This window comes from Lytechinus pictus, chromosome 8 (assembly GCF_037042905.1).
Source record: "Lytechinus pictus isolate F3 Inbred chromosome 8, Lp3.0, whole genome shotgun sequence".
Classification (NCBI taxonomy): Eukaryota; Metazoa; Echinodermata; class Echinoidea; order Temnopleuroida; family Toxopneustidae; genus Lytechinus; species Lytechinus pictus.
In genome coordinates this window covers 14,461,618-14,473,720 of record NC_087252.1, presented here as the reverse complement: position 1 = coordinate 14,473,720, position 12,103 = coordinate 14,461,618, and positions in this window count along the sequence as shown.

Genomic DNA, 12,103 nt, shown 5'->3' with positions numbered 1-12,103 from the left:
GTTTTTGTTATTTTTACGTTTAGTGAGTGGTGATGAAAGTGTGTGATTTCCTGTTTCCCTTTAGTAATATCTCTGATTGTGAGTTTGGTAATCTATTCCACAATGAAATTACCTTGATTGATGATAGTATTTTGTATGAAGAAAACGGTGATTTTGATGATCTAATTGATAGTATCGATCCTGACCGGAATACCGATATATTTGATGTCAATAATAAGTATTGGCTACCTGAAGAATTTAAAGCAAGTCAAGAAATGAGTTTGACAACTGAATTTGATCTTAGTTTAATCCATTTCAATTCAAGAAGCATGTATAAGAATTTTGATACAATTCATGATTTCATATGCGAACTAAATTGTCAATTTTCTGTGTACGGATTTAGCGAGACTTGGATACATGAGCGAACACCCCTATCGTTATTTCATATTAATAATTATACTCTTTTTCATAGTGATAGATTGAAAAGCAAAGGTGGCGGTGTTGCGATGTTTATACATAATACTTTCAATGTTATTGAGAGACAAGATCTTCATTTATCTCTCAACCTTTGTGAATCTCTCTTTATTGAGATAAGTATACCTAAACATAAAAATATCATAGTTGCTGTCATATATAGAGACCCACATACAAACATTTATGATTTCAATATAGCTCTAAACGAATGTTTACGTACAATAACAAATGAAAGTAAAGAAACCTATATAATGGGAGACTTTAACATTAATTTAATGAATTCTTTAACTGTAAATTATATAAATGACTTTGTAAATATTGTTTACGATAACTCTTTTCGCCCCCTAATCAATAGACCCACTCGAATCAATAACTCATCGATGACTCTCATTGATAATATTTTTACAAATGTGTGTGATAAAAAGGTTAAAGCTGGTATCCTATATAATGACATCACTGACCATTTACCCGTTTTTTCTATGACTGAAAATAAACGCATTGAGAATGCTTTTAGATCACATCAGTCAAATTATTCTATGAAATGTATTACTTCTACAACTATCAATGCTTTGAAAAAAGAGCTCTCTGAGATTAGTTGGACTGATGTATTATTATTTGACAATGTTGACTTTGCTTATGAACGATTCTTGTATAAATTCAATGAAGCTGTAGATAAAAAGTGTCAAAAGAAATGTCGTAAAAAGAAATATGTTCCAAGGAAACCTTGGGTATCTCCTTCTATTCTAAGATGTATTAATAAGAAAAATAGACTTTATAAGATATTTTGTATTAAACGTGATGTTCAATCGCATACTAAATTCAAAAGATATCGTAATATCTTAAATAATACACTAAAGCTTGCCCGTAAGCCATATTATTGCGAATTATTACAAGCAAATAAAAATAATCTTTCTAAGGTATGGAAAATTTTAAACAACTTAATTGGCAAGGGCAAGAAGTCTGATTTCCCCTCATTCTTCATAAAAGATGGGAATAAAATAGATAGAGATGAAGACATTGTTGAAGAGTTTAATACATATTTTTCTAATATTGCTTTATTAGCTCGTTCAAAGTTGGACAAATCAGTCATTTCTAAATTTACTTCATATTTAAAGAATCCTTGTAGTAAATCGTTATTTTTAAATCCAACAAATGCTAATGAAATAATAAATATTGTAACTAAGCTCAAAAGTACTAATAGTACAGGTTTTGATGATGTTTGTACTAATTTAGTCAAAAAGGTTATCCAACTTATAGCTGATCCACTAGTTCATATCATAAACTTGTCTTTTTGTTCCGGTAAAGTCCCTAACAAAATGAAGATAGGTAAAATAATCCCTGTACACAAAAAAGGTGATAAACATCTCTTTTCGAATTACAGACCAATAACTTTACTACCTTGTTTTTCGAAAATATTGGAAAAGATTGTATACAATAGAACACTTTGTTATTTAAACAAAAACGAATTACTAAATAATGCCCAATATGGTTTCAGACCAGGACACTCATGTGAACATGCTCTTATTGATTTACATAATGTACTTATTAACTCCGTTGAAAATAATCTACACTCTTTTGGCATTTTCCTTGATTTAAGCAAAGCATTCGACGTTATTGATCATAAAATTCTTCTGTATAAATTAAAACATTTTGGTATTCGGGGCATAGCATGGGATTGGTTTTCTGGTTACTTAAACGATAGATATCAATTCACCTTTTTTAATAGCTGTCAATCTTCTTATTATAAAGTTCAATGCGGAGTACCGCAAGGTTCAATATTGGGGCCACTTTTATTCATTTTGTATGTCAATGATTTATGTTATGTATCTTCTTTTTTTAGCTTTATACTTTTCGCAGATGACACTAATATAATTTCTTCACATAGTAATTTTAATGAACTTTTAAATGAAACTAAGAAAGAGTTATGCAAAGTGACAGACTGGTTTGGAGCCAATAAATTAACAATAAATCATGATAAAACCAATGTTATGTATTTTTGTAAACCAAACATTTCGTGTAATATATCTGCTGTTAAGTTAAAACTAGGTTCGACAATCCTGAATGTAACTAAAACAGTCAAATTTCTAGGTATAATTTTAGATGATAAATTAACATTTACTAATCATCGTTTACATATTTGTAACAAAATATCCAAAAGTGTAGGAATACTGTGTAAATTGAAATCCATATTACCTGAAAAGAATTTAATTATGCTATATAACTCTTTGATTCTACCTTATATTCAATATTGCAACATAACATGAGCCAGTGTTGGAATAACTAAATTGGATTGTATCCACAAACTCCAGAAAAAAGCACTACGCATTTGCACCAATTCTCCATATCTGACACCATCAGGGCCATTATTTTTTAGATTAAAAACAATGACAGTCTACGATATTCATAAATTTAAGATTGCTACACTTATGCACGCAGTTAGATATAGATATGCTCCTATTAATATCATCAATCTTTTTCAATATAACTACGACTTTCACCGATACAATACTCGCTCTGCTAATAGCTTTCATTACCCTAAAACAGCTTCAACCTTAATTCTGAACTCTTTTAAGTATACCGGGCCACGAATTTGGAATAATCTCAATGTATGCCTTATTTCATGTTCAACTGTTTCTTCGTTTAAATGCAAACTCAAAAAGATCATTATTAGTACTTATTCCTAATTTGAATTCAAACTCACCTCATTTATATATGTATTATTTTTGTTAATGAATGAACCAAGATGATGGATGTTCGGGTGTGCTTTTGTGTGTGATGATGACGATGTGTCTCGGTGGATGTGTCTGTGTGTGAATGAGCATGTTTCGCTCCCCCCCCCCCCTCTTCATCTGATGTGTACATATATTAATTACTGTATTCTTTGGAGGCTTCTTATTTTTCAAGTGTAAACTTTTTGTTGCCCTCCTTTTCTTGTAATGATATTTCTATATACGAATGTACAATTTGATGATGTTTTATTATTATCAAGAATAAATTGAATTTGAATTGAATTTGAATTGAATAAAAAAAATTATCTTAGTTCGAGTCTAGTCTCTAGATCTAGACTCTGATCTACGCTGTATCAGCATGGAACCACTAGTGTACCAAGGGGGGGGGGGCAGACTGCCCCTCTGACGAGTCACAACTGCTTCAGGGGATGCGCCCCCCCCCCCCTTTGCAAAGCCAAATTAATCATTTGTAATGTAAAAATGCAATGAAAAAGACGTATGTCCCCTCTTTTGAACGTGAAGATTTTTTTTTTTTTTTTTTGGGGGGGGGGCTTGTCGACGAAAAATTCTCCAAAAATTTGCCCCCTTTTTTGGAAAATCCTAGGTATGCCAGTGCATCAGTGTCGTAGCTACGGGGGCTGGGGAGCACGTGCCCTCCCCCTGAGATTTGGAGAAAAAAAAGGGGGAGAAAGAAGAAGAAAAAAAAAAGAAGAATAAAGACAGAAGAAAAAAAAGAAGAGGAAAATAAGGGGAGGAAGGCGAGTGAATGAAATAATGTGAGGGGGAGACTTGAAAAAAAAATATTTCATGTTACTATATAAAATTTTTGCTTGCGCTTCGCGCCAGAATGGCCTGTTCGATGAGATTCATATCTTGCTCAATAGGCTAATATGGAGCAAGTTTTGAAGTCAATATACAAAACATATTTCAGCTCGGACTTTGTTCGAGCTTCCATTATTTTTATTTCATTTACAAATTTAAGTGCTCTGTAAAATGTCCGTTTTATGGTCTACATATCAGCATTTTAAGCTCACGCTGCGTGGTCACATTGTTTGATTTGCCAAGTTCATAATGTCTACGTGTATTCCATAATGTTCCATTAAACAAATGTATTCAGAATGCCAAGATTCTAGGTCTAAATCTAAAACATGCGCGATAGCCTGCATGTTCTACATTTAAAATGTACTTAAATTATCCAGTTTCACATCAGAATATCAATAATTGTCTGCTCACGCTTCATGATCGCATTATTAATGATACCCAATAACTATATCCTATTTATGATTACAAAAATGAATAGAGTGTCCTGCTTTTAGGTCTAAAATCTCAATTTTCTTCCTCTCGCGCTTCGCGCTCGCATCAATTGTTTAGTTACATACCTATCCCATTTATTAATACATAAAGTGCTTAGAATGACCATTTTTTTAGGTCGGAATGTCAAAAATTGCTCGCGCTTCGCGCTCGCATTATTGAAATATATACCGTCTTCGTGGGTAACTGAAAGCAGTCCTTAACAGGTCCCTTTTCGATAATGCTAGAACAGTTAATGCAAATTTCTGCTCGTGCTTGGCGTTTGCAGTAACCATCTAGTTACATACGAATCTTGTTCAGGATCACACATACCATTGCCCATTATATTTATTTTAAAAAAATCGCTCGCGCTTCGCGCTCACACTTTTTATAAGGCTTATGATATTATTTCATGTTTATGTTGTTTAAGTGACTGATCGGGGAAAATATAGGTGAAGATAATTTCGGGCCCCGTCCCCTATTGGCGAAAGTCCGATCCGCCCTTATGACACATACACACACACCGGACAAAATGGCCGGTGCCCCCCTTCTGAAAAAGCAAGGACCCCCAGTGCCCCCAGGAAAATAATCCTAGCTACGCCACTGCAGTGCATGGAACGTATTCTAACGTCAGGCACAAACTAACGTCAAGTGATATTGATCCCCGTCTTCACCCCAAATTAAGGATTTCTTAGCTGAAAAAAATTTGACAAGCAAAAAAAAAGATCTTCACGTTCAAAAGAGGGGACATAAGTCTTTTTTTGTTGCATTTTGACATTACAAATTATTAATTTGGCTTCTCAAAGGGGGGGGGGGGGCACGTCCCCTGGATCAGTTGTAAATCGTCAGGGGGCAGTCTGCCCCCCCCCCCCCTTTGGTACACTAGTTGTTCCATGCAGCGTAGATCAGAGTCTAGATCTAGAGACTAGACTAGAACTAAGATATTTTTTTAGATCTAGGACTGGTTCTGTATACGGACTATACATATTAAACCATGGTAAATAAAATCAAACGTAAAGTTCGGAATTTACCGGTTCGAAGTTAACCATGGCATTAGTCGGCTAAAACTATTAGTATTAGGCATTAGACATGTCCAGATTTGAGGTAAAGTTAATGCGCTAGCCTAAGCTAGCCCTAGCCTAGCACATGGCTTGCCATTAATGGCAGCTAGTTTGATAAGTGTTTAAGAATTGGATATTTATATACAGTATATAGATATAAGCCTATAAGGCCTATGTAACTATGCAAGGGTGCCGGTAATTTGACGATGCTAATTCATTCTGAGCAACTGAACGTGAATGCTTACGACCGGCACTGGTCGAGGCAAAGTCCACGCGCATGCGTACTCTTAATCCGAAGACGCAAGTCATGAATATTCATATGTTGGTCCAGAACTCGGTGGGAAAAATAATTTCGCCCCCCGGGCGGCCTCTCGAGCTCTGGGAGGAACCAAATATGGCTCTGGAAAGTTGTCCTAAATCAGATATGTCGCTGTTACCATAGTAATTTGCACACGAATCGCAGATTAATGTTTCCGTTGCAGATGCGAGAGCTAAACAAAATCGTCATGTCACATAATTTAAATTGCAGGTCAGCCTTTTACGACGGGCCCAAAAAGTCTCTTCCAAAATCAACTACCGTCGTAAATAAGCGTTCGCGTTCTCTAACGAAAGGTCGGGAAAGTCGCAGCGACGCATAACGTCGCAATTGCGAAATTATGCGATGATTGTGACATTATGCGTTGGATTATTTGTCACAGTCAACGCGTAAAGTCATAGCTTATATTACTAACGCATAACGTCGCAAGTCTTAACGCATAATCTTGCAGCGGTATTTTATTCAGGAACCGAGTTGCAGATAAGATATAAGATATGTTTTCACTCATTAATTCATTCAAGCTCGGTCATCTGAAAGTCTTTGAAAGTGTGTTTGGTGGTACATGCGCGAATGCATGGATGGGGGAGGGCGGGGCAGTATGAATTCATTATGATGAAGAGTGATCACTTATTAAAGAGTTCATACTTTATCGTTGTTCATGACATTTTAAGAAAAAAAAAAATGTTTTGTATTGTAACTCGGAATGTACCCTGTGAACAATAATTTTAAAGCGGTAGGTCCTATGCAAATCTCTCGTGGGGAAGAGGGGAGCACGTGATAAATTGATAACAAGTTGGCACGTAGCGGGAGGGGGCAGAATTAATGTCCCCGGAAAAAAAAGTGAAAACCTTTCTCACTGAAGAGTTTCACAAACTTCAGCAAAATGTTCAAGAAATCTTAAGATTCGTTTAGACTTTAGATTAAAACCCATCCTAAAAAAAATATGTTTTTGTATTTCTTTCAAAAAATTAAATAATATAACGGAGTATTACAATGTTTTACATGCATTAACAACCTGTTTTGTTTCTCTTCTAAATAACGAAAGCCCCCGACCAGTGGCGGCACAAGAATTTCAAAACTGGTGGGTGGCAAAGGAAAAGGGATAGAGGGAGACTAAAATGTATTTTGCATGTTTAACAAAATTGAGTGTGAAGCGCGACTAGGGCGATGGATAACTTTTAAAAAAACTGCTGGAGTCCAGGGTCAGAGCACGCATGTACTTGTTTCTAATACAGTATATAAAGCAAGATTTCGCCAAAACGGGGTGGGGCGCAAAATGTTTTTATTTATGTTTCCCCGATAGGCCGCTAAACGCCAATTTTCGCTGTTGGTTTACAGAGGGAGCGGGCCAAGTAAAGATTGAAGTTTCAAGTGCATTTAATTAGTTTTATTCCTACAAACAAGATAGGCTATCTCACATTGCCTATATAGATAATGAGAGCGCGAAGCGCGAACTCAAATCGCGAGTTCAAATTTTTTTGGATATTTGTGGCATTTAGACCAAAGCAATGAACATTCTGAGCAATATTTGGCAGTATATGATACGTGAGCGCTAAATTTTTAACATGTTGATGGCACATTCCGAGTAACAATAGGAAATGTGATTTTTTTTATCAAAAGTCATGAACACCAATGAAATGTAGCTAAATTTGTATTTAATTTTCAGCTGGATGACTTTACTCTCCCGCAAAATAAGTTGAATTGCATGTATGGCGATATGCACAGATGAATGGTGATATGCGTATACTTGCGTTTCACTAGTCCACACATTAAAATTTTTCAAAGCCCATCCCCTCCACCTGACAATGAATTCGATACTGACCCCCTCCCCTGCATCCGCACCTGCCTCACCAAACACGCTCTTAAAAACGTTAAAGGAGAAATATATTGAAAATCGTAAAAATGGAGAATCATATATCAAATCAAAGGAGAAAATAAGGAGAACACGATGGTATACATCATTTATAATGGAGACCGACGGAACTCAGTTAATTGATAGTTTAAAGTTCTCTCTCTAAATGCTTCAAACACGCAGAATTACGTCCGCGAAATTGGGGATTTTTTTATGACGTCACTTTCTGTACAAGAGGCGTGATTGGCTCTCCCACGTGAAGCTCCACTTGCACGCAAAACCTGTTGCGAGGGTACGTTTTCTCCACATTGTCACTGAATACTTCGATCACGAAATGAAAGAAAACCCAGAATTTTATCTAGATTTTGATTTTCAAATTGATGATTTTGAAGATGAAGAGAATGATGATAAAGTGAACAACAAAGTGACGTAGTTGGGGTAAATTGGCGGAATCGATGATGAGGAGTCGGACAATTCAACTTGCAACACGATCACATGCCGATTCGCTACCAACTCATGCAGCTGCTAAGTGCTAGCTACACCGCGCGTGCCAAATTGAATTCACGAAAATGACTTACCACACTGTCCAGACAGAGGCTCTTACTTCTGTGACTATGAAGAAGGAAAATAATGATAAAACTGTACTTACAAATAAGTGAATGTAATCCGAACCTGAAGGCAAATCAACTCAACGAATAGCAGCAGACGATATGCACCGATGATAAACTTCATGTGGCTGGGATAGATTGTCACTCGTTCTGTTAGATGTAATTTTTATCTCATTAATTTGACAAAATTACGAAACTCGGGGAATTATTTATCTATATAAAAATATAGTAACATCTCGTATAATTTTTAAATTACGATAAAACGTTTTTTGAAGGAAAACGTTGAGGTAAATTAGAATTAGATGTAAAAGATCCCCAACATGCGTAGCTTGATTGAGAGCTGTGCAACCACTGATCAGTGTGTGCGACACGTGCATAGATCTACTCTCTCAGCCAAGGCGAGCAAGCAATACGGCATGTTTGTGATTTTGATTACGATCACATATACGAGCTTTTAAAAGGTTTTATCGTAATTTAAAAAATAATACGAGATGTTACTATATTTTTATATAGATAAATAATTCCCCGAGTTTCGTAATTTTGTCAAATTAATGAGATAAAAATTACATCTAACAGAACGAGTGACAATCTATCCCAGCCACATGAAGTTTATCGTCGGTGCATATCGTCTGCTGCTATTCGTTGAGTTGCCTTCAGGTTCGGATTACATTCACTTGTTTGTATAAGTACAGTTTTATCATTATTTTCCTTCTTCATAGTCACAGAGGTAAGAGACTCTGTCTGGACAGTGTGGTAATTCATTTTCATGAATTCAATTTGGCCCGCGCGGTGTAGCTAGCACTTAGCAGCTGCATGAGTAAGGTAGCGAATTGGCATGTGATCGTGTTGCAAGTTGAATTGTCCGACTCATCATCATCGGCGTAATTCCCCCAATTTACCCCCAACTAAGTCACTTTGTTGTAGTCATTTCATCATCATTCTCTTCACTTTCAAAATCATCAATTTGAAAATCCAAATCTAGTTAAAATTCTGGGTTTTCTTTCATTTCGTGATCGAAGAATTCAGTGACAGTGTGGAGAAAACGTACCCTCGCAACAGGTTTTGCGTGCAAGTGGAGCTTCACGTGGGAGAGCCAATCACGCATCTCGTACAGAAAGTGACGTCATCAAATTCATGTCAATTCAGAGACCGATGCGAGGCATATTTCGGAGAGGCATTTTGAGCGTTTTTTAATCGGCGATTTTCACCTTATGTATTATTTTCGTTATTTTTGAATGACCCACTGATAATCCCCACATCATTACCTTTCCATTGACATATAATAAGACCACATTCATAATCAATATAGTTCTCCTTTAAGATGACAAAGCTTGCACAAATTAATGACTGGAAACATATTTTATGTCTTATATTTAACTCGAGTCCTGAAGCGAACACCGCTGCGACATTGTGCATTAAGACTTGCGACGTTATGCATTAGTAGAAAAGCTACGACATTATGCGTTGACTGTGACATTATGCGTTGGTGCGACATTATCGGTTATAACAGGCCTATTGCATATGCTGTGTACATGTCAATGCATGCGAAATGGTTTAGCTGGAGAGGTGATCTGACGCATGGAATCAATTACAAGCGATCCACCAATAATCCACATTAGATGCAGCATCTATTCGATGGACTGTAATGTTTTATATTTAAGTCTGAATTCAGTAAGTTTTTCCTTACTCAATATGTACTCGAGTTGTTAAAAAAAAAACACTTTCCTATCCATGTCATAATCTACAATTCGCATGTCTCCAGCCAGCTGGAGTCATGATAGTCATGATCGTAGCCTCCCGCTGCGAGCTCGGGCAAGCATATGCTATGATGACCAGTCGGACATGCATGAAAGGGGATTTCAATAATTAGGAATGGCATGCTGGTATTGCATGAAAGAATTTTGCACACGAAAAGCAGATCTATAGGGCATTTAACACAATGCTTAGCAATGATTTTAGAACAGTTTTCTACGTTCGATTCTATTGACTATAATGCACAATCAGGCTTGAAAATCGAGTCTATGATTAATCGTTAAAGGAGAATGAAACCCTTGAAACCAGCTGAATCCATATCAAAGAGAAAAATCAAAGAAACATATTGTTGAAAGTTTGAGGAAGATTGAATGAATGATAAGAAAGTTATGAGCATTTGAATATTGAGATCACTAATGCCATGTAGATCCTCCCATTGGCAATGCGACCAAGATCTGTGATGTCACACACGTACAACTCCCTCATTACTTTAGTACTTATTTCACTTATATTCTCACTTTTATAGAGTCTATCACAAGGTGAGGTGTTCTCTTTATGAGAGGACAAGTACAGAGGTTTCACAACATTATATCATTGATGAATCGTTTGTCATATGATTAGAATGAGCAAAAAGAGATGTTTTGGGGTATAATTTCAGTGTCCAAAAGGGGAGAGTTGTTCATCTGTGACATCATAGATCTTGGTCGCATTGCCAATGGGAGGATCTCCATAGCATTAGTGATCTCGACATTCAAATGCTCATAACTCCTCTATTGCTAGTCCTATTTTACTCAAACTTTTGTTGATCTTATTCTTTCATTTTTCTGCTTTCACAAAAGCTAACTTGCTCCAAGAGTTTCATTCTCCTTTAACGTTTTTGTTACCGGACCCTAATGTCGAGTTCCAGAGTTTGCGAAAACTCGCTGCTAGTGTAACAGAACGCTAACAGTAGGGCCAGTCACATCTTCCACGGGCAAAAACCATCGCCTAGACGCATTATTTTCACTAACAGAGCACTAACAGGATGCCTATCAGTATTGAAAAACTCACAGAAGCTTAGCCAAATTCTAGACGGGTCAATGTACGACCCAAAATACCCCTACCCGGAACAAAATGCACCAAATGATTTTTTCAACGGTTTTTTATACCATTTGACCTCAGAAATAACACACTAAAAATATTTTAGAATCTGCATCCGGGAAAGTGGTTATTTTTAAGATGGCGTCCAAGATGGCCGCCATTCACTGGAAATTGATAAATGACTCATTATCCACCCTAGAATCCTATTTCGATTCATATTCCATGGTCTGTGGGGTAAAACAAATTGTTGATAAAGGCTAGAGTGAATTATAAGCCCTCCAGTGTATCTTGCAAATCCAAGATGGCGCCCAAAATGGCTGCCGAATCCACAATTCATCTAAGTGGCTTTAATTTGGTTTTCATTCAATGATTTCAAGGATGGAATAGTACATAGGAACAAGTTACAAGGACAACCAGTGGTCCGGTGTGTCCAAAAATCCAAGATGGTGTCTAAAAATCCAAGATGGCTTCCAAAAATTGAGTTTAAAATGGCTGTTGATAATTAAGATGGACATAGTTCATTTCATATCCACCTGGGACATAATGATTTTGGTGTCTAGACCATGTTTGCAATGGTCAAAAAAGATATTGGGACAAATGACAAGGACAGACAGTGGTCCAGTATGTTCAAAAATTCAAGAAGGTTTCCAAAAATGGAGTCTAAAAATTTCGTTGCTACTTTAAAACACCAACATATAAATAATGTAGAACTCTGACTATTATTGAGTGATATGAATCGTTTTAGATGCTTTTTTGAAAACCCTCTTGGATTTTTAGGCAAACTGGACAACTGCATATCAATGTAACCAGTCCAACCGTATAATTTAACCATGAAACCATAGTGTGGACATCGAAATCACATCTCCTTGGTGGAATTTAAATGAAATAAATGTATATATGTCTATTCTTAAAGTAACAGCAGTCATTTTAGACTCCGATTTTTGGAAGCCATCTTGGATTTT